Source organism: Bufo bufo, chromosome 4, assembly GCF_905171765.1.
Source record: "Bufo bufo chromosome 4, aBufBuf1.1, whole genome shotgun sequence".
Lineage (NCBI taxonomy): Eukaryota > Metazoa > Chordata > Amphibia > Anura > Bufonidae > Bufo > Bufo bufo.
In genome coordinates, this window is record NC_053392.1 from 422104847 (window position 1) to 422127298 (window position 22452).

A 22452-nucleotide genomic window follows, 5' to 3' on the forward strand; every position below is an offset into this window, starting at 1 on the left:
CCTGCCGCACCGCCCGCCGCCCGCATCCCTCCCCCTGCACCGTCCACCGGGCTAAAATCACTCAGGGGTGCAGGGGGGGGATACAGATATATTTTAGGAATACTAAAAGTTTCTGATCCCCGCGGTCAGGGACCGCGGGGATCAGAAACTGCAGAAATCGCAGCACACTGCAGGTCTGAATTGACCTGCGGTTTGCGGCGATCGCCGATACGAGGGGGTCCCATTTCGATTAACCCCCGCGGCGCCGGAAAATATCTATTTAAAGTTAGGACGTACCGGTACGCCCTACATCCTTAAGGGGTTAATATCACATTGGTGGCACTATTTCAACTTTTCACTGTGTATTCAATTACCCCTTAATTCCACATTTTTGTTCCCTGTACTGCCTATTTTTACCTGTGCTTAAAATAGGGTTGCTAGGCATGGTCCGTCTATCTGTTGAAGGACGGAGCACGCAGAAGCACGCTGCGTGCAAGGTCACATTACTGACAGCCAGGGACTGTAAGTAAATGATTAAAGCCAGGTCCTCCCCAGCAGCTGATAACAGTGCCTGGGCTGTGTGCGCTTCTCCCTGTCCCTGCGCAGACGCGCCCTCGCTCAGCAGAGCTGGAGAATGCAGAGTGGAAGCAGCGCACAACAGGGAAGGGAGATCTGCCATCTGCTCAGTGTATAAATGAAAGCAACATTTGGTAAGAGGACCCGTTTGTGCTGCAGGAGATTAACCCTTTAGTGGGGAGGGCTCTGGTTACTGACACTTTTGGAGGGCTATTGTTACTGGCTAATGAGGGCAGGCGGGATTAGCCTCAGGGTGAGGCGGCCATCTTAACTGAATAGTGAAATTGCAGTTTTATGCAGACTGGTTGCTAAGGGCTGAATCTTATTAAATATGGGGTAAGTCAGTCTAATAGTAACTGATTCTGGAATATCATGTTATTAGTAACTATATATATGAGAATTATGAAAATTGAAAGTAGGGTCTAAATGTGACAGTTATCCTTTAAATCAGACCCAAGTGTAATGCTGCTAGATATAAAAGGTGCAGAGAAAGGCACAATAGAATATGAGGGTAACAAAGCAAGCGGAATAGTGATGTGGGATTACTGTTCCTACATGCTCCCTTAGGCCCCTTGCAGACGAGCGTGTGCGGATTAGATCCGTTCAGTGAAAAATGTGCAATTTCGCAAAGTCATTCAGTTTTGTCTGCGATTGCGTTCAGTTGCTCAGTTTTTATCGCGCGGGTGCAATGCGATTTAATGCGTTTTACAAGCGTGTGATAAAAAGCTGAAGGTATACAAACAACTTAGCAACCATCCGTGAAAAACGCATCGCATACACACTTGCTTGCGGATGAGATGTGATTTTCATGCAGCTCCATTCACTTCTATGGGGCCAGAGTCACAGAATATAGAACATACTGCGATTTTCACGCAACGCACAAGTGATGCGTGAAAACCAACGCACATGTACACAGCCCCATTGAAATTAATGGGAACGGATTCCATGTGGGAGCAATGCGTTCGCATCGCGCATTGGACCTGCGCTTAATACTGGCTCGTGTGAAAGGGGCCTCAGCCCAGAGATGCACCTGTATGGTAGTTGCACTCTGTTCCCGTATCTAATCCTATTGTGCCCCTGTATACCCTATCAGAAATAGAGATATAAAGATCCCGACGCATTTGCCTTATAAATTAGTGATGGATTTTAGGTTCATCGGGATAAATAATAGAAAATCAAGGGTAAACCAAAATAAACAAAGAGATATAAAGAAAAGCCTAGATATCAGAATGATATTGGAGTTACTAATAATTGGCCGAAATCCAAGGTTAGTACAGAAAGTACACCATATATTGAAAAAAAGATAAGGTCCATTCGGACCACTCACATACGCCGACCACAGCAGGGCTAAGGTGACTCCATTGTACAGGATAGCAGCTGAATAGGGCTTTACTACCACAAAAAGTGACACATCAGATTTGCAAAAATCGGCCTGGGATTTAAGGTGAAAAGGGGCCTGGTACTGAAGGGGTTAAGAAGAGACTTCAGTAAGTCCGTTGTTTGCATTGCTGTATTTTTTCTTTCTCTGTTGTGTAATCCCCTTAGTATGTGCTTCATTATTGACCACGCAGTCCAGTGCACATCTTGTGAAATGTAAGCCGTCCTAGAACAGCTGTTTAACCCCTTAAGGAAGGACTTGGCCATTTTTTGCAAATCTGACCAGTGTCACTTTAAGTGCTGATAACTTTAAAATGATTTGACTTATCCAGGCCATTCTAAGATTGTTTTTTGTCACATATTGTACTTCATGACACTGGTAAAATGAAATAAAAAAAAATTCATTTTTATTTATAAAAAAATACCAAATTTACCAAACTTTTTAAAAAAAATTGCAAATTTCCAGGTTTACATTTCTCAACTTCTATAATACATAGTAAAACCTCCAAAAATAGTTATTACTTTACATTCCCCATATGTCTACTTCATGTTTGGATCATTTTGGGAATGATATTTTATTTTTTGGGGATGTTACAAGGCTTAGAAGTTTAGAAGCAAATCTTGAAATTTTTCAGAAATTTTCAAAAACCCAATTTTTAGGGACCAGTTCAGGTCTGAAGTCTCTTTGCGAGGCTTACATAATAGAAACCACCCAAAAATGACCCCATTCTATAAACTACACCCCTCAAGGTATTCAAAACTGATTTTACAAACTTTGTTAACCCTTTAGGTGTTCCACAAGAATTAATGAGATACAATTTCAAAATTGCACTTTTTGGCAGATTTTCCATTTTAATAATTTTTTGCTGGTTACAAAGCAAGGGTTAACAGCCAAACCAAACTTAATATTTATTGCCCTGATTCTGTAGTTTTCAGAAACACCCCCATATGTGGTCGTAAACCGCTGTACGAGCACACGGCAGGGCGCAGAAGAAAAGGAATGCCATACGGTTTTTGGAAGGCAGGTTTTGCTGGACTGTTTTTTTTGACACCATGTCCCATTGGAAGCCCCCCTGATGCAACCCTAGAGTAGAAACTCCATTAAAGTGACCCCATCTAAAAAAACTACACCCTTCAAGGTATTTAAAACTGATTTTACAAACGTCGTTAACCCTTTAGGTGTTCCACAAGAGTTATTGGCAAATGGAGATAAAATTTTAAAATTTAAATTTTTGGGCAAATTTTCCATTTTAATCCATTTTTCCCAGTAAAAAAGCAAGGGTTAACAGCCAAACAAAACTCAATATTTATGGCCCTGAATCTGTAGTTTACAGAAACTCCCCATATGTGGTCGTAAACAGCTGTACGGGCACACGGCAGGGCGCAGAAGGAAAGGAATGCCATACGGTTTTTGGAAGGCAGATTTTGCTGGACAGTTGTTTTTTTTACACCATGTCCCATTTGAAGGCCCCCTGATGCACCCCTAGAGTAGAAACTCCATAAAAGTGGCCCCATTTTAGAAACTATGGGATAGGGTGGCAGTATTTTTGGTACTAGTTTAGGGTACATATGATTTTTGGTTGCTCTATATTACACTTTTTGAGAGGCAAGATAACAAGAAATAGCTGTTTTGGCACCGTTTTTATTTTTTGTTATTTACAACATTTATCTGACAGGTTAGATCATGTGATATTTTTATAGACCAGGTTGTCACGGATGCAGCGATACCTAATATGTATACTTTTTTTACTTATGTAAGTTTTACACAACGATTTCATTTTTGAAGCAAAAAAAAAAATCATGTTTTAGTGTTTCCATAGTCTGAGAGCCATAATATTTTCAGTTTTTGGGCGATTACCTTGAGTAGGGTATGATTTTTGCGGGATGAGATGACTGTTTTATTGGCACTATTTTGGGGTGCGTGTGACTTTTTGATCGCTTGCTATTACACTTTTTGTTATGTAAGATGACAAAAAAATGGTTTATTTAGCACAGTTTTTATTAAATTTTTTTTACTGTGGTCATCTGAGTGGTTAGGTCATGTGATATTTTTATAGAGCCGGTCGATACGGACGTGGCGATACATAAATAAAAAAAAGTATACATATTAAGTATCGCCACGTCCGTATCGACCGGCTCTATAAAAATATCACATGACCTAACCACTCAGATGAACACCGTAATTTTTTTTTTATAAAAACTGTGCTAAATAAACAATTTTTTGTCATCTTACATAACAAAAAGTGTAATAGCAAGCGATCAAAAAGTCACACGCACCCCAAAATAGTGCCAATAAAACAGTCATCTCATCCCGCAAAAATCATACCCTACTCAAGGTAATCGCCCAAAAACTGAAAAAACTATGGCTCTCAGAATATGGAGACACTAAAACATGATTATTTTTTTTGTTTCAAAAATTATATTATTGTGTAAAACTTACATAAATAAAAAAAAGTATACATATTAAGTAAGTTTTACACAATAATATAATTTTTGAAACAAAAAAAATAATCATGTTTTAGTGTCTCCATATTCTGAGAGCCATAGTTTTTTCAGTTTTTGGGCGATTACCTTGAGTAGGGTATGATTTTTGCGGGATGAGATGACTGTTTTATTGGCACTATTTTGGGGTGCGTGTGACTTTTTGATCGCTTGCTATTACACTTTTTGTTATGTAAGATGACAAAAAATGGTTTATTTAGCACAGTTTTTATTAAATTTTTTTTACTGTGGTCATCTGAGTGGTTAGGTCATGTGATATTTTTATAGAGCCGGTCGATACGGACGTGGCGATACATAAATAAAAAAAAGTATACATATTAAGTATCGCCACGTCCGTATCGACCGGCTCTATAAAAATATCACATGACCTAACCACTCAGATGAACACCGTAATTTTTTTTTTATAAAAACTGTGCTAAATAAACAATTTTTTGTCATCTTACATAACAAAAAGTGTAATAGCAAGCGATCAAAAAGTCACACGCACCCCAAAATAGTGCCAATAAAACAGTCATCTCATCCCGCAAAAATCATACCCTACTCAAGGTAATCGCCCAAAAACTGAAAAAACTATGGCTCTCAGAATATGGAGACACTAAAACATGATTATTTTTTTTGTTTCAAAAATTATATTATTGTGTAAAACTTACATAAATAAAAAAAAGTATACATATTAAGTAAGTTTTACACAATAATATAATTTTTGAAACAAAAAAAATAATCATGTTTTAGTGTCTCCATATTCTGAGAGCCATAGTTTTTTCAGTTTTTGGGCAATTATCTTAGGTAGGGTCTCATTTTTTGTGGGATGAGATGACGGTATGATTGGCACTATTGTGGGGTGCATATGACTTTTTGATCGCTTGCTATTACACTTTTTGTGATGTAAGGTGACAAAAAATGGTTTATTTAGCACAGTTTTTATTGAAATTTTTTTACGGTGTTCATCTGAGAGGTTAGGTCATGTGATATTTTTATAGAGCCGGTCGATACGAATGCGGCGATACCAAATATGTATACTTTTTTTTATTTATGCAAGTTTTACACAATAACAGCTTTTTTCAAACAAAAAAAATGATGTTTTAGTGTCTCCATATTCTGAGCCATAGTTTTTTTTTTTTGGGCGATTGTCTCAGGTAGGGGCTCATTTTTTGCGGGATGAGGTGACTGTTAGATTGGTACTATGTTGGTGGGCAAACGGCTTTTTGATCGCTTGCTGTTGTACTTTTTGTGATGTAAGGTGACAAAAAAAAATGGTTTATTTAGCACAGTTTTTATTTTTTATGGTGTTCATCTGAGGGGTTAGGTAATGTGATATGTTTATAGAGCCGGTTGATACAGACGCAGTGATACCTAATATGTATACCTTTTTTTCCCCCTCCTATTTTTAACCAATTTTTTTTTACTTTATTTGGGGAAAATGACATTTTTGTTTATTTTTACTTGAAACTTTAATTTTGTGTGGGAAAACTTTATTTTTTCAACTTTTTTTTCCACTTTATCTTTTGTCCCACTTTGGGACTTGAACTTTTGGGGTCTAATCCTTTGCAATGCATTCCAATGCTTCTGTATTGGAATGCATTGGCTGTATGAGTAATACTGTGGGGGGGGGGGGGGGGGGGTGTAGTGTAGTGGTGTTTGGTGCTACTTTACAGAGCTGCCTGTGTCCTCTGTTGGTCGATCCAAGCAAAAGGGATCACCAGAGGACCAGGTAGCAGGTATATTAGACGCTGTTAACGAAACAGCGTCTAATATACCTTTCAGGGGTTAAAAAAATCGGATCTACAGCCTGCCAGCGAATGATCGCCGCTGGCAGGCTGTAGATCAGCTCATTTACCTGCAGTTCCTGTGAACGCACGCTCCTGTGTGCGCGCGTTCACAGGAAATCTTGCGTCTCGCGAGATGACGCACCGGCGCGTCTAGGAGGAATGAATCGACCGCCTCCGGAACGCAATCCTGCGTTAGGCGGTCCGGAGGCGGTTAAATACCAATTCTAATTGAACCAGGAAATTTATTGGGCAATTTATGGATCAAACACCTGTTATGAATTTTGCCATTAAGCTTCTTGTAAGGCTACTTTCACACTCGCGTTTTGGGGGGATCCGTCATGGATCTGTAAAAACTGATCCGTTACAATAATACAACCGCATGCATCCGTCATGAACGGATCCATTTGTATTATCTGTAACATAGCCATGACAGATCCATCATGAACTCCATTGAAAGTCAATGGGAGACGGATCAGTTTTCTATTGTGCCAGATTGTGAAAGAGAAAACTGACCCGTCCCCATTGACTTACATTGTGTGCCAGGACGGATCAGTTTGGCTGTAAGCAGCGTTTTGGTGTCCGCCTCCAGAGGGGAATGGAGACTGATTGGAGGTCAACTGATGCATTCTGAGCGGATGCTTTTCCATTCAGAATGCATTAGGGCAAAACTGATCCGTTTTGGACCGCTTATGAGAGCCCTGAACGGATCTCGCAAACGGAAAGTCAAAACGCGAGTGTGAAAGTAGCCTTAGAGAACAGCAAGTTGTAGAAAAAGTACTGATGTATAAGTGAGGAAAATGAACATTGGCTTCCTTGTGGGTAGAATAACCAAGGACAATTATTGTTCCAAACTGGTTCAGGACCCGAGTAGAGCGATAGCCATACTTGACTAAGTACTAAGCAATGGACCCAACAAAGCAAGAGATGTGAACGTTGGGGAACACCTGGGAAATGGCGACCATAATAACCTTCCAAATGTCAGTCAAAAGAGTGTTTCTTCAGGGAGGCACAAAAAACGCCAAACTTCCAAAAAGCACAATTTGACCAGCTAAGAAGGACCATTGGCCTCACTAATTGGAAAAATGTCCTCAAAAATAAAAGTGCAGCCACAAAATTGGATATTTTTAAAAGCATCCTAAACTCTCATTGTGAGAGGTACATACCTTATGGGAATGAAAGGGTGAGAAATAATGTGGACAAATAGAAGGGAACAATAAATGACTAAAAGAAAGCTTTTAAATCACTAAAAAGGAAGGTAGTAGGGAAGCACTGAAAAATGATAAGGAAAAAACTAAAATATCTAAAAGACAGATAAAAGCAGCCAAGCTAGAGACTGAGAGATTCATTGCCAAAGAGTTAAAATAACCCTAAAATGTTATTCAATTATAAGTTTTTAAGACTTTTTGGGCTCATGCACACAGCAGTTGTCGTTTTTGCGGTCTGCAAATTGTGGATCTGCAAAACATGGACACCAGCCAAGTGTGTTCTGCATTTAATGGAACATCCTGCCCTCTGTGCTATCCTTGTCCGTAAAACGGACGAGAATAGGACATGTTCTAATTTTTTGCAGGTCTGTGGAACGGACATACAGATGCAGACAGCACACGGTGTGCTGTCCGCATCTTTTGCAGCCCCATTGACATGAATGGGTTCGCATTTAACCCACAAAAAATGCGGATCAGATGCAGATAAAAACAAGTTTGCGTGCATGAGCCCCAATACTGATGACCCATCCTCGGGATAGGTCATCAGTATCTGATTGGAGGTGTCCGACACCTGGAAACCCCACCAATCAGCTGCTTGGGAAAGCAGTGGTGCTCAGAGCTTTCCCTAGGCCAGTGACAACACGTTCAAGCGTTCTCATCCTTCCATTGAAAGGGTAAAATCTGCATCTAAAACTATAAACAAAATTGACATGCTACAGATTTTGAATTCCACATGGCATGCCAGTTTCTGAAAAAAAATCTAGTGTACATGAAAAAGTGTAATCTCATACTCTTTGCTGGTACTATAATACACTGCGGTTTTTCTGCACGTGAATCCGCTCAGAAAATACACACGTATTTTGCAAAGTGTACAGGTAGCCTAAGGCTAGTTTCACACTAGCGGCAAGGAACTCCATCAGGCTGTTCCGGCGGATGAACAGCGTGTCGGATCCGTGCTGCCACTAGTGCACGCGTGCCCCCGGACTACCGCTCCGGCCCCATTGGCTATAATGGGGCGGGCCGGAGTTCCGGCAGCAGCATGGCAAACATGCCGAGAGGCGGCCGGAATAAAACTACGCGTGCACTAGCGGCAGCACGGATCCGCTGATTTCAGGGTAGATTACTTTTGTGTCATATTTATGAAGTGTGACGTTTTAAAAACTGTACTTATGCAAAATGTATTATTACTGTGCTCTAGGGTTGTCACGATACCAAAATTTTTATTTGATTTCGATACCATAAAAAAGTAGTGCGATACTCGTTACCTGTTGAGGGACGTGTTGGATTTAAATATATATGTATATATGTCCTTACATATATGCATGTATATTGTCCCTTTTGCATGGGCCGGTCCAGGTGGTATGGGTGTATACATGGAGATGTATGTATGCCCCCTTGTCAGCATACATCTCTATGTATAATATATCCATATGCAGGTGGACTTATTATATGGACATGCATGTAGATGTGCCCCAAACATGTATATACCTAAGTGCCCCCAGGTTGGGTAGTGTGTGTGTGTGTGTGTGTGTGTGTGTGTGTGTATGTGTATGTGTATGTGTATGTGTATATATATATATATATATATATATATATATATATATATATATATATATATATATATAGATAGATATATATAGAAAATATATATATAGTACAGACCAAAAGTTTGGACACACCTTCTCATTCAAAGAGTTTGCTTTATTTTCATGACTATGAAGGCATCAAAACTATGAATTAACACATGTGGAATTATATACATAACAAACAAGTGTGAAACAACTGAAAATATGTCATATTCTAGGTTCTTCAAAGTAGCCACCTTTTGCTTTGATTACTGCTTTGCACACTCTTGGCATTCTCTTGATGAGCTTCAAGAGGTAGTCCCCTGAAATGGTCTTCCAACAGTCTTGAAGGAGTTCCCAGAGATGCTTAGCACTTGTTGGCCCTTTTGCCTTCACTCTGCGGTCCAGCTCACCCCAAACCATCTCGATTGGGTTCAGGTCCGGTGACTGTGGAGGCCAGGTTATCTGGCGCAGCACCCCATCACTCTCCTTCATGGTCAAATAGCCCTTACTTTCAAAGTTTTCCCAATTTTTCGGCTGACTGACTGACCTTCATTTCTTAAAGTAATGATGGCCACTCGTTTTTCTTTACTTAGCTGCTTTTTTCTTGCCATAATACAAATTCTAACAGTCTATTCAGTAGGACTATCAGCTGTGTATCCACCTGACTTCTCCCCAACGCCACTGATGGTCCCAACCCCATTTATAAGGCAAGAAATCCCACTTATTAAACCTGACAGGGCACACCTGTGAAGTGAAAACCATTTCAGGGGACTACCTCTTGAAGCTCATCAAGAGAATGCCAAGAGTGTGCAAAGCAGTAATCAAAGCAAAAGGTGGCTACTTGGAAGAACCTAGAATATGACATTTTCAGTTGTTTCACACTTGTTTGTTATGTATATAATTCCACATGTGTTAATTCATAGTTTTGATGCCTTCAGTGTGAATCTACAATTTTCATAGTCATGAAAACAAAGCAAACTCTTTGAATGAGAAGTTGTGTCCAAACTTTTGGTCTGTACTGTATATATATATATATATATATATATATTGATTGATCAGCCTGGTTCGTTTATGACGTGGGAGTGTGTGATGTTATGTAGCAGCTGGGGGCTTACAGCTTGTGCAGGAAGTCCTTTGTTTCAGTTCTAGCATTCCGTCACACGACCCCACGTGATGTCATCACCCTCCTGTTGAAGAAGGAGGAGGGGGCTGCATTTGGGCTATAAAGCCCCAAGCAGGGCAGAGGTGCAGTCTCTTGGATTCCTGGACTGCAATGAGAGACACATAGGAGCTGCACCCTGAAGGAAGAGAGGCCACATGGCCCTGAGAATGGCTGAGTAACCCTTTCCCTCCAGACCCCTAATACACCTGCCCTGATTCACCCCTTCCCTACCACCAACTCATACCCCTGTAGCTGCCCTGTAATCTGCCTGCATACCCCAGTAGTAGCTGAGTGTGTGCTGCTAAGGAATGTATGTATGTGTATTGTACAGCTAGAGTGTGGGGTAGAATTGGGAATTGTCTAGAGTAGTGAGGTTTGTATTGTGGTGTGTGCGTCTATATGTATATATATTATAACGATTGATCTATAAATATATATATAGATATAGCGTATAATTAGACTTGTATTGTTGTAAGTGACCCCCCCCCCCTGGTTAACCCCTATTTCCCCCCCTGGTTATCCAAACCCCTACTCCCCTGAATAACCCCTGGGCCTCACTGTACACTTGTAGGGTATTACCCCCTGCATTGCTGAATCCCCTTATACTTGCAAGGCATTAACCCTTGCCTTGTTTGTGTCCCTGATGTGCACCCTGGGCCCTGATGTGCACCCTGGGCCCTGATTAACCCTTGCCTTGTTTGTGTCCCTGGTACTGGGCACCCTGGTCCCCCAAACCCCTGCCCTGATTTCCCTGATCCTGTGCCCCTGATATACCCTTGCCCCGATTATCCTTCCATTGTCACGGTACCTTACCCCATTATTTGTGGTTTACTTACACCCCTGTAAGACCACCATTAACTCTAGTCGTACCCCATAGGGATAGTAAATAGAGACAGGTGGGGTGGGCTGCTAATACGTGTGTGTATGTGTATTGTATAGTTAGTTTGTGGGTGGAACTTGGGAACTGTGTAGTGTAGTTTAGTGCTGTATTTATAGTACTGTATTGTTAGTGTATTGCGTGCTTAGTGTATTGTTGGTAATAATAAATACTGTGTTTTATATATAACTATCTGTGTAATGTGTGGTTATTAGCGATAGATAGTTTAGTAAGGCGCATGCAGCTAGCTTAGTGATTAGCGTAAGGCAAAGTATAGTGAAAGTATTGTAATATTATATAAAGGTATAAATGGGCGGAGTCATCAATAGACGGCTCCTCCGATTTATGAATATAAATTTTTGATATTTGCATAAATATTGATGATTAATATTCCCCCTTTACATTACCACACGAAAACAAAATAAAATGCCAAAAAAGCCACGTGCATTCCACATTTTATGGAAAGTCCAGCCCATAATAGAAAAGTTATATCCTATTTTTTGGGGGGACAAGGTGACTAAAAATGACGAATCGAGTGTTTTTAATTTTTTCACCGCATTCATTTTTTCATGCGTTCACCGCAAAGGAGATAATGTTTTTTATATTTTAATAGTTTGGACTTTTTTTGGACGTGGCAATGTCTAATGTGTTTATTTTTTTTATTGTTTATACACTGTTCAAAAAAATTAAGGGAACACAAAAATAACACATCCTAGATCTGAATTAATTAAATATTCTTCTGAAATACTTTGTTCTTTACATAGTTGAATGTGCTGACAACAAAATCACACAAAAAAAAAAATCAAATAAAAATGGAAATCAAATTTTTCAACCTATGGAGGTCTGGATTTGGAGTCACACTCAAAATTTAAGTGGAAAAACACACTACAGGCTGATCCAACTTTGATGTAATGTCCTTAAAACAAGTCAAAATGAGGCTCAGTAGTGTGTGTGGCCTCCACGTGCCTGTATGACCTCCCTACAACCCCTGTGCATGCTCCTGATGAGGTGGCGGACGGTCTCCTGAGGGATCTCCTCCCAGACCTGGACTAAAGCATCTGCCAACTCCTGGACAGTCTGTGGTGCAACGTGACGTTGGTGGATAGAGCGAGACATGATGTCCCAGATGTGCTCTATTGGGTTCAGGTCTGGGGAACGGGCGGGCCAGTCCAAAGCATCAATGGCTTCGTCTTGCAGGAACTGCTGACACACTCCAGCCACATGAGGTCTAGCATTGTCTTGCATTAGGAGGAACCCAGGGCCAACCGCACCAGCATATGGTCTCACAAGGGGTCTGAGGATCTCATCTCGGTACCTAATGGCAGTCAGGCTACCTCTGGCGAGCACATGGAGGGCACCATTACTGACCCAATGCCAAACCGGTCATGCTGGAGGATGTTGCAGGCAGCAGAACGTTCTCCACGGCGTCTCCAGACTCTGTCACATGTGCTCAGTGTGAACCTGCTTTCATCTGTGAAGAGCACAGGGCGCCAGTGGCGAATTTGCCAATCTTGGTGTTCTCTGGCAAATGCCAAACGTCCTGCACGGTGTTGGGCTGTAAGCACAACCCCCACCTGTGGACGTCAGGCCCTCATATCACCCTCATGGAGTCTGTTTCTGACCGTTTGAGCAGACACATGCATATTTGTGGCCTGCTGGAGGTCATTTTGCAGGGCTCTGGCAGTGCTCCTCCTGTTCCTCCTTGCACAAAGGCGGAGGTAGCGGTCCTGCTGCTGGGTTGTTGCCCTCCTACGGCCTCCTCCACGTCTCCTGATGTACTGGCCTGTCTCCTGGTAGCGCCTCCATGCTCTGGACACTACGCTGACAGACACAGCAAACCTTCTTGCCACAGCTCGCATTGATGTGCCATCCTGGATAAGCTGCACTACCTGAGCCACTTGTGTGGGTTGTAGACTCCGTCTCATGCTACCACTAGAGTGAAAGCACCGCCAGCATTCAAAAGTGACCAAAACATCAGCCAGGAAGCATAGGAACTGAGAAGTGGTCTGTGGTCACCACCTGCAGAACCACTCCTTTATTGGGGGTGTCTTGCTAATTGCCTATAATTTCCACCTGTTGTCTATCCCATTTGCACAACAGCATGTGAAATTGATTGTCACTCAGTGTTGCTTCCTAAGTGGACAGTTTGATTTCACAGAAGTGTGATTGACTTGGAGTTACATTGTGTTGTTTAAGTGTTCCCTTTATTTTTTACTTTTTCCATTTTTTTTATTAAATAACTATTAGCCCCCTTAGGGGGCTAAAACCCTTTTTCTATTCACCCTAGTAGAGAGCTATTAAGGTGAACAGGATTTTACACTGTCCCTGCTGCCCCGTGCTTTGTGCGATTTCACTGCTGGGGCTCTGATCGAAAGTTGCCACTGCCACCAATGAAAATACTGAGGAGGAGGGGAGGGGACCCTGTGGCCACTGGACCACCAATTAATATAATTAACCCCTAAATACAAATGTACGCAGGTGCCGGCTGCATACCCAGTGCGATCCTACTGTGCTCCATTGTCATAAATTTGGCACAGATGCAAATAGCAACACCACATTAGTAAATCCCCCCCCTCCCCATATGTGGAGATATTCTCCATAAAAACAGTCTGATTGGAGTATGCTACCATTATGACGGAATACCCCTCCATATGAAATCAGAGGCATACCAAGGGATGGTCAAGGCCAATGACAAACAGAGCCATAATATGCCTGTGTATAATCCCATAGGGCTCATGCACACGGCCGTTAGTTGGCAATTTGGGGTCCCCAATACACTGGCAACATCAGTGCGGATTCAGCAGACAGATCCAGACCCGTTCAACTTGAATGGGTCCGTGATCCATCCGTACCGCACAATGGCCGTGTGCATGATCCCTAAAGCGGTGTTATTCCAGATCTGAAATCCGCAGCATGTCAATTTATACAGCAGATTTCTCTTGTGGATTTCATCCTCCTCAGTGGCATTTCCACAACTGAATGTAAGGGTGGGTTCACATCACGTTTTATGCCTCCATTTGACGTATACGTTACAAAAAAAGGATACAAAAAAGCAGCACACCACGTGCTTGTATCCTGCAGTTTGGTTAAAAAAAATGTATACGCTTTTTTTTTTTTTACAGGGAATATTAATTATTTAATATTTTGGATTAATATTAATAATTAATATGAATAAATAGGCGTAGAATCATCTACTGTTGACTTTGCCTATTTATTCTACCTGTTGCTACCTTTTTCTGAACTGCAAGCGTTGAATTACGACAGAAAACAAAAGACTATAAGCTGCATTTGAATAATAAAGTATTTATTAAACCAATAACACTTTTACAGTCAATTATTTATGCTATATCTATATATATTTATATAAATGGTTATATAAATATATATACATATAGACGCACCCGGTACAACACTAAGGCCTCTTTCACACGGGTGAGTTTTCCGTGCGGGTGCAATGCGTGAGGTGAACGCATTGCACCCGCACTGAATCTGGACCCATTAATTTCTATGGGGCTGTGCACATGAGCGGTGATTTTCACTCATCAGTTGTGCATTGCGTGAAAATCGCAGCATGCTCTATATTGTGCGTTTTTCACGCAACGCAGGCCCCATAGACTTGAATGGGGCTGCATAAAAATCGCAAGCATCCGCAAGCAAGTGCGGATGCGGTGAGATTTTCACGCACGGTTGCTAGGTGACGATCGGGATGGGGACCCGATCTTTATTATTTACCCTTATAACATGGTTATAAGGGAAAATAATAGCATTCTTAATACAGAATGCTTAGTAAAATAGGGATTGAGGGGTTTATAAAAAAATATATATTAAACTCACCTCATCCACTTGTTCGCCCAGCCCGACTTCTTTTCTTTCTTTCTTCTTCTTTGATGACCTGGGAGAAAAGGACCTTTGGTGACATCACTGCGCTCATCACATGGTCCATCACCAGAAGAAAGAAGAGAAGCCGGGCTGCGCGAACAAGTGGATGAGGTGAGTTTAATAACCCCTCCATCCCTATTTTACTAAGCATTCTGTATTAAGAATGCTATTATTTTCCCTTATAATCATGTTATAAGGGAAAATAATAAAAACTGTGAAGAAGTCCGGGTACCAAACATGCCGATTTTTCTCACGCACGTGCAAAACATTAAAACGCTTTGCACTCGCTGGGAAAAATCGTACATTTTCCCGCAATGCACCCGCATCTTTTCCCGCACGTCACCCGCAACACCCGTGTGAACCCAGCCTAACAGCACTCTAATAACTACACTAACATAATACAATCTACAATTTCACTCCAAAATCTATCTAAATATACACTCACACACACACACACTAATAGCAGCACCCACCTGGCTATAAACTGTCCCTACAGGATAAAAGTGGTTAACACAAGGTTATGGCAAGCTAGGGGTAAAAGCAGGGAATATAGCAGGGCAATACAGAGCAGGGTGTAGGCAACAAAGCAGTGAAGGGGTTAATAATGATATAATGCAGGGTATAGGTAAGGAAGGGGTTAATAATGCAGGGCAGGGTATAGGCAAGGAAGGTGTTAATAATATATTGCAGGGCAGGGTAAAGTCAAGGAAGGGGTAAATAATATATTGCAGGGCAAATTGAGGCAAGGAAGGGGTTAATGCAGGGAAGGGGTAATAATCAGGGCAATGCAGTGAAGGGGTTAATAATACTGGTTACTCAGCCAGATGCTCGTCTCTAGGGGTTATTGCTCGTTTCAGGGGGAGATCCTCGCTTGGGCTCGTTCTCCAGGGGTTAATTGCTGCTTCAATGCTCATCGTCCTGGGGTAGATTCTGGCTTCAGTGGGGCTGCAGGGCTCAACTGATGAGTGATCCGCCACCGGACTATTTATGCAGGCAAGTACACGTGGGCTGGCGTGGTGATATGAACCCGGCCTAACTGCTTCACCACTACCATATGTTTCACGTATAACATCTCTGTACAAAGCAGGGGAAAATGCAATAAGAGTACGGCTACACAGCGACATGTGTCGGGAGACATCTTGTCACAGAAAAGTCGCACATTTTTTGTAATGTATTTCAATGATGTCGCAAAGCAACGTGCTGCGACTGTTACACAACAGTCACAAAAAATCCATCCAAGTTAGATTTTTAGCGACTGTTGCTTTGCAGTATGTCGCATTGTGACACCAGTATATGATATGTCGACATGCCCCCCCATGTCAGCCACCATGCCCCCCCATGTCAGCCACCATGCCCCCCCATGTCAGCCACCATGCCCCCCCCCTGTCAGCCATCATGCCCCCCCCATGTCAGCCATCATGCCCCCCCCATGTCAGCCATCATGCCCCCCCCCCCACGTCAGCCATCATGCCCCCCCCCCCCACGTCAGCCATCATGCCCCCCCCACGTCAGCCATCATGCCCCCCCCCACGTCAGCCATCATGCCCCCCCCCCCCCCCCCGTCAGCCATCATGCCCCCCATGTCAGCCGAATGGTTAAATAGAATAAGCTATATGATCTGTATGAAGGACAGGAGATTAGGTGACATCATAGGGTGACTATATTTACATTGACCTTCTGTCTGTATAAGGAACTGTTCCTAGTCAGCATTATTGTAATGAGAGCTGCAGCTGTTCTTGTATGTATGGATGGATGTATAAAAAGGCCCGTATGGTCAAGAATAAACAGAACTGTTTCGTGACATACTGTCTTTGTGTGTCATTGAGAAATTAGTTCTCCAAGCGCCTGTCTTCTGAGACAAAGAAAGGAATCAAGGTGCATTGAGAAGGAAATTATACTTTCAGCTGGGGGCTCTGTCCGCGGAATAGAGTGCACGGGAATTCGGTAAGTACGGAACATTCCTGTCTTTAAGGACTGGGGACACTCCGATGCTTTCCGTAAAATTTTCTGTTGCTTCTATTTTGAATCTGCTTTAGACACACTGAAAGAAAGGGTATCTATCTTTAGGCAAGATAGACTATAAATAGACTACTGGCCAAGTCTAACAGATAAATTCTTTAGGGAAGGGTTTAAAAGTGGAATTCTTTTGGGAAGAATTCAAATAGAGTCTGCACCTTGATTTCTCTTGTCACCCAAGTTCTATCGCTTCTTTTCTGTCGCTTTCTTATGCTTTCTGTTATGTTATGATGTTATGAAGCATTAAGTAATTTTTATGCTGAAGGTAAGCAGCAAATGATACTGTGAAAAATGTACTAACTTTATTGTGTGTGTCCTGGATAAACCCTCTTCATCTTCATCTGGGACATTTCATTATTTGAAGAGAGCTTGTAAAGGGAGATGTCTGACTGTCTGAGATGTCTGACTAAGGTCCCCTCTATAAGCACTATACACTGCGTGCGGAATTATTAGGCAAATGAGTATTTTGACCACATCATCCTCTTTATACATGTTGTCTTACTCCAAGCTGTATAGGCTCGAAAGCCTACTACCAATTAAGCATATTAGGTGATGTGCATCTCTGTAATGAGAAGGGGTGTGGTCTAATGACATCAACACCCTATATCAGGTGTGCATAATTATTAGGCAACTTCCTTTCCTTTGGCAAAATGGGTCAAAAGAAGGACTTGACAGGCTCAGAAAAGTCAAAAATAGTGAGATATCTTGCAGAGGGATGCAGCACTCTTAAAATTGCAAAGCTTCTGAAGCGTGATCATCGAACAATCAAGCGTTTCATTCAAAATAGTCAACAGGGTCGCAAGAAGCGTGTGGAAAAACCAAGGCGCAAAATAACTGCCCATGAACTGAGAAAAGTCAATCGTGCAGCTGCCAAGATGCCACTTGCCACCAGTTTGGCCATATTTCAGAGCTGCAACATCACTGGAGTGCCCAAAAGCACAAGGTGTGCAATACTCAGAGACATGGCCAAGGTAAGAAAGGCTGAAAGACGACCACCACTGAACAAGACACACAAGCTGAAACGTCAAGACTGGGCCAAGAAATATCTCAAGACTGATTTTTCTAAGGTTTTATGGACTGATGAAATGAGAGTGAGTCTTGATGGGCCAGATGGATGGGCCCGTGGCTGGATTGGTAAAGGGCAGAGAGCTCCAGTCCGACTCAGACGCCAGCAAGGTGGAGGTGGAGTACTGGTTTGGGCTGGTATCATCAAAGATGAGCTTGTGGGGCCTTTTCGGGTTGAGGATGGAGTCAAGCTCAACTCCCAGTCCTACTGCCAGTTTCTGGAAGACACCTTCTTCAAGCAGTGGTACAGGAAGAAGTCTGCATCCTTCAAGAAAAACATGATTTTCATGCAGGACAATGCTCCATCACACGCGTCCAAGTACTCCACAGCGTGGCTGGCAAGAAAGGGTATAAAAGAAGAAAATCTAATGACATGGCCTCCTTGTTCACCTGATCTGAACCCCATTGAGAACCTGTGGTCCATCATCAAATGTGAGATTTACAAGGAGGGAAAACAGTACACCTCTCTGAACAGTGTCTGGGAGGCTGTGGTTGCTGCTGCACGCAATGTTGATGGTGAACAGATCAAAACACTGACAGAATCCATGGATGGCAGGCTTTTGAGTGTCCTTGCAAAGAAAGGTGGCTATATTGGTCACTGATTTGTTTTTGTTTTGTTTTTGAATGTCAGAAATGTATATTTGTGAATGTTGAGATGTTATATTGGTTTCACTGGTAAAAATAAATAATTGAAATGGGTATATATTTGTTTTTTGTTAAGTTTCCTAATAATTATGCACAGTAATAGTCACCTACACACACAGATATCCCCCTAAAATAGCTAAAACTAAAAACAAACTAAAAACTACTTCCAAAAATATTCAGCTTTGATATTAATGAGTTTTTTGGGTTCATTGAGAACATGGTTGTTGTTCAATAATAAAATTAATCCTCAAAAATACAACTTGCCTAATAATTCTGCACTCCCTGTAGAGCCTCCGAATACGCCGGCTGGAAATTATAAATTAAATACTGAGGCAGGCATAGACACAATGTGGTAAGAAATTAAGTGTGAAATGGAGAGGTGTTTTCAGACTAGGTCCTCGCTGCCGACTGCTGTAGCCTGTAAACAAAAGTCAGGAGAGTCTGTTATAGACTTTTGGAAGAGGTTCAATGAAGTTTGGACTCTAGAGGCAGGAATGAGTATTCAGGATAATATGCATTCTATGCTCATTCAGACTTTCCTTACCAATCTACAGCCACATCTCCAGCTTACTGTTAAACGAATGATCTCCGAATGGCCTAGTCTTAATAAAGATCAATTCCAAAATAAGTTACTGGAGAAAGATACAGCGGGTTGTTTTGAAATAAAAAGACATAAAGAGGCCCATTACCAAACTCAAGATAGGAATTGTCCCTCAAATCAGTTCAATAGGGGAAGTGGCAAAAGAAGGAGTAGAGGGCCATGCTCTGGGAGAGGAGGGAATAATAGAAATCGTCCTGCAGGTTGCTTTAATTGTGGTAAGACTGACCACTGGATCAGTCGATGCCCTTACCCACTCAGGCAACATGCCCCAAATGATACCCAAGCTCAAGGCACCCAACCTTACCCACAAGCTCAGATCCGAGATCTTCCCCCACCACTGCCAAAGCCCCAGAATAATACCCCTCGTTTTCCCATAGCCTGGGGGAAGCAGATATCACAAAAAGGATGCCCGGGGGACAGTATCCTAGCATTCACTCTCATCACAAACCACTATAAGGAATCACCACTGATTGTGTTAACCATAGAGGGACGTCCTCTCCCTTTTCTTGTGGATTCTGGTGCTACTAGTAGTACTATATGTGAGGATTATTATAGTGGTCCAAGAGAGAATGCGGAGCCCTCTGTGGGAATTAATGGGATACTGACCAGATCTTATAAAACTCCTACCCTCTCGATCCAACATCCATACCAGCACCAGTCAATGTTCACACACAGTTTTAGGATCATTCCAAATTGTCCTGTGAATTTATTAGGGAGAGATTTGTTTGTTCTGTTGAAGTTGCAGTTGGGGATTAGCAAGACGGGACACCTACATGTCACATCCTCAGTTATGCCCAATCATGTTCCAAAGGATAATTGTTTTTTATATTTGGAATGCCAACCTCAGGATCCGCTACCTGATCTGGTATCTCCTGAGGTTTGGGCAAATACTGACCAAGATGTTGGCCTTATCTCTTGTACACCATATAAGGCAATGCTTAAGCCCGGCGCTGCACCTGTTTACATTAAACAATACCCCTTTTCCCTAGAAAAAGAAAAGGGGATTGAGTCTATGTAGATGGAATTCCTAGAGGCAGGGGTTATTGAGGAAATTATCTCCCCCTATAATACACCTATTAACCTAGTGAGAAAGGCATATAATACCTTTAGGTTTGTCCAGGATCTTAGAGCGGTAAATGCACAGATCATACCTATAGCCCCTGTGGATCCAGACGTACCATCTCTGCTGTCAGCTATTCCTGCCCATGCAGAGTTTTTCTCTGTTATTGATTTAAAGAATGCATTTTTTTCTGTCCCAGTGGACAAGGAGACACGGCCACTCTTTGCTTTCACATGTAAATTTCGCCAGTATACTTGGTGTAGAATGCCTCAGGGTTATGTAGACTCCCCAGTAGTCTACTTCATTGTCCTCCAAGTTACACTGCACCCTTGGACTGCCCCTCATGGTTCTGTCCTTCTACAATATGTGGACGATCTCCTCATATGTAGTCCTAATCAGGAGGCCTGCCAGGCAGACTGTGTTAGTTTATTACTGTGGTTATATTTTTCGACCTCCGTCTCTGCGCCAGGCAGGTGGCTCATCACAGGTTCCTCGCGGGTGTGAAATAAACACTTGGCGATTAAGTGGTTAAATCTGAGCGCTCCAGATCCTATGGATGGCACCGCCCCTTCCTGCTCTGAGGAGGGGGCGCACACACATTACACAATGTATCACCCCAAACGCCGTCAGCAGGCCGCTGAGTGTGAACAGTGCAGCAGCGCTAGTAGAGCAGAAAGGGGGCAAGCTGCTGGAGCATGTGCAGCCACCACTAGTAATAGGGAATGGCTAATCCATATTTGCAGATGCAAATAGAGGGGGACATGGTGTCAGGCACCCACTATTTACATGCGCAAGTATTAAAGTTGTTTTATTACTCACCTGGATTCAGAAAGGGATGGTACAGGCACCACTGGAGAAACTTGATTGGAGGAGACAGCAACTGATGACCACGTGATGGAACCTATAAAAGAAGAGAAAAGACTGTTACTGCGCACTCAAGTCAGTCTACTTTCACACTGGCGTTTTGGCTTTCCGTTTGTGAGATCCGTTCAGGGCTCTCACAAGCGGTCCAAAACTGGTCAGTTTGCATTCTAATGCATTCTGAATGGAGAAGGATCCTCTCAGAATGCATCAGTTCAGTCTCCATTCCGCCTTGGAGACGAACACCAAAACGCTGCTTGCAGCGTTTTGGTGTCCGTCTGATGAAACTGAGCAAAACAGATCCATTTTCACTGACACAGTCTGGCACAATAGAAAACAGATCCGTCCTCCATTGACTTTCAATGGTGTTCAAGATGGATCCGTCTTAGGCTACTTTCACATTTGCGTTCGGGGCTCCGCTTGTGAGCTCCGTTTGAAGGCTCTCACTAGCGGCCCCGAACGCATCCGTACTGCCCCAATGCATTCTGAGTGGATGCGGATCCGCTCAGAATGCATCAGTCTGGCAGCGTTCAGCCTCCACTCAGCAGGCGGACACCCGAACGCTGGTTGCAGCGTTCGGGTGTCCGCCTGGCCGTGCGGAGGCAAATGGATCTGTCCAGACTTACAAAGATAAGATAATACAAATGGATCAGTTCTGAACGGATGCAGACGGTTGACGGATCCGCACAAAATGCAAGTGTGAAAGTAGCCTAAGTGGCAGTGAAGAAACCTGGAGGAGGAAACATAAAGCTTCCATTTTCTTGTAAGTGCAGGTTATTAATACAATTAATAAAAAAGGCTGAAACTCACGGTGGGGAACAGTGGCTCTGCAGCTGTCTTCAGCAGGAATGATCCAACGCTGAGTCTGCTCTGCAATCAATGAATCTGGTCTGCTCACCAGCCTTAGGCAGGAGCGCAGAGCCGGACACAGAGGATGACATCATCGCTGTGCTGAGCACCGCTCTCTCCCCTGCCAGCAAAAAAAGCTAGAAAAATAAAAAGGAGCTACTCACCACCTCAGGAGTCAGCAAAACGCAGGATAAAAAACTATCCTGCATCAGCCAGCACGAGGGACAGTTTCAGGAATTTATCTTCTCTTCACCAACGGACCCCAGCTTCAACTCTCAAAAAAGCACGAGCTTCCAACCGTGGCAGGACCGCAATCAATCCACAGGAGGGGGAGAATATATACATTTCACCCACAGATCATAGTGACTGCAATTTGCAGTGCACTGACACTTTTATTAATGACACTTCTTTTAATACAGATACCTTATCTGCGGAAAGGGTACATTTATTTAAAGAATTCA

The 22452-nt window shown here is 42.6% G+C and overlaps 1 protein-coding gene across 1 annotated transcript in view; it reads right to left on the reverse strand.

Annotated features, from left to right (window-relative positions):
- The window catches only part of LOC120997212 (centriole, cilia and spindle associated protein), an 87174-nt gene extending 65150 nt beyond the window's left edge, over positions 1-22024 (reverse strand). Inside the window, exons 1-2 of the mRNA XM_040427207.1 lie at positions 21953-22024; positions 21101-21182 (exon numbers count right to left, since the gene is read on the reverse strand). The gene's annotated coding sequence lies outside the window, so the exon portion shown is untranslated. The remainder of the gene's footprint in view (positions 1-21100; positions 21183-21952) is intronic.
- Positions 22025-22452: the final 428 nt, after the last annotated feature.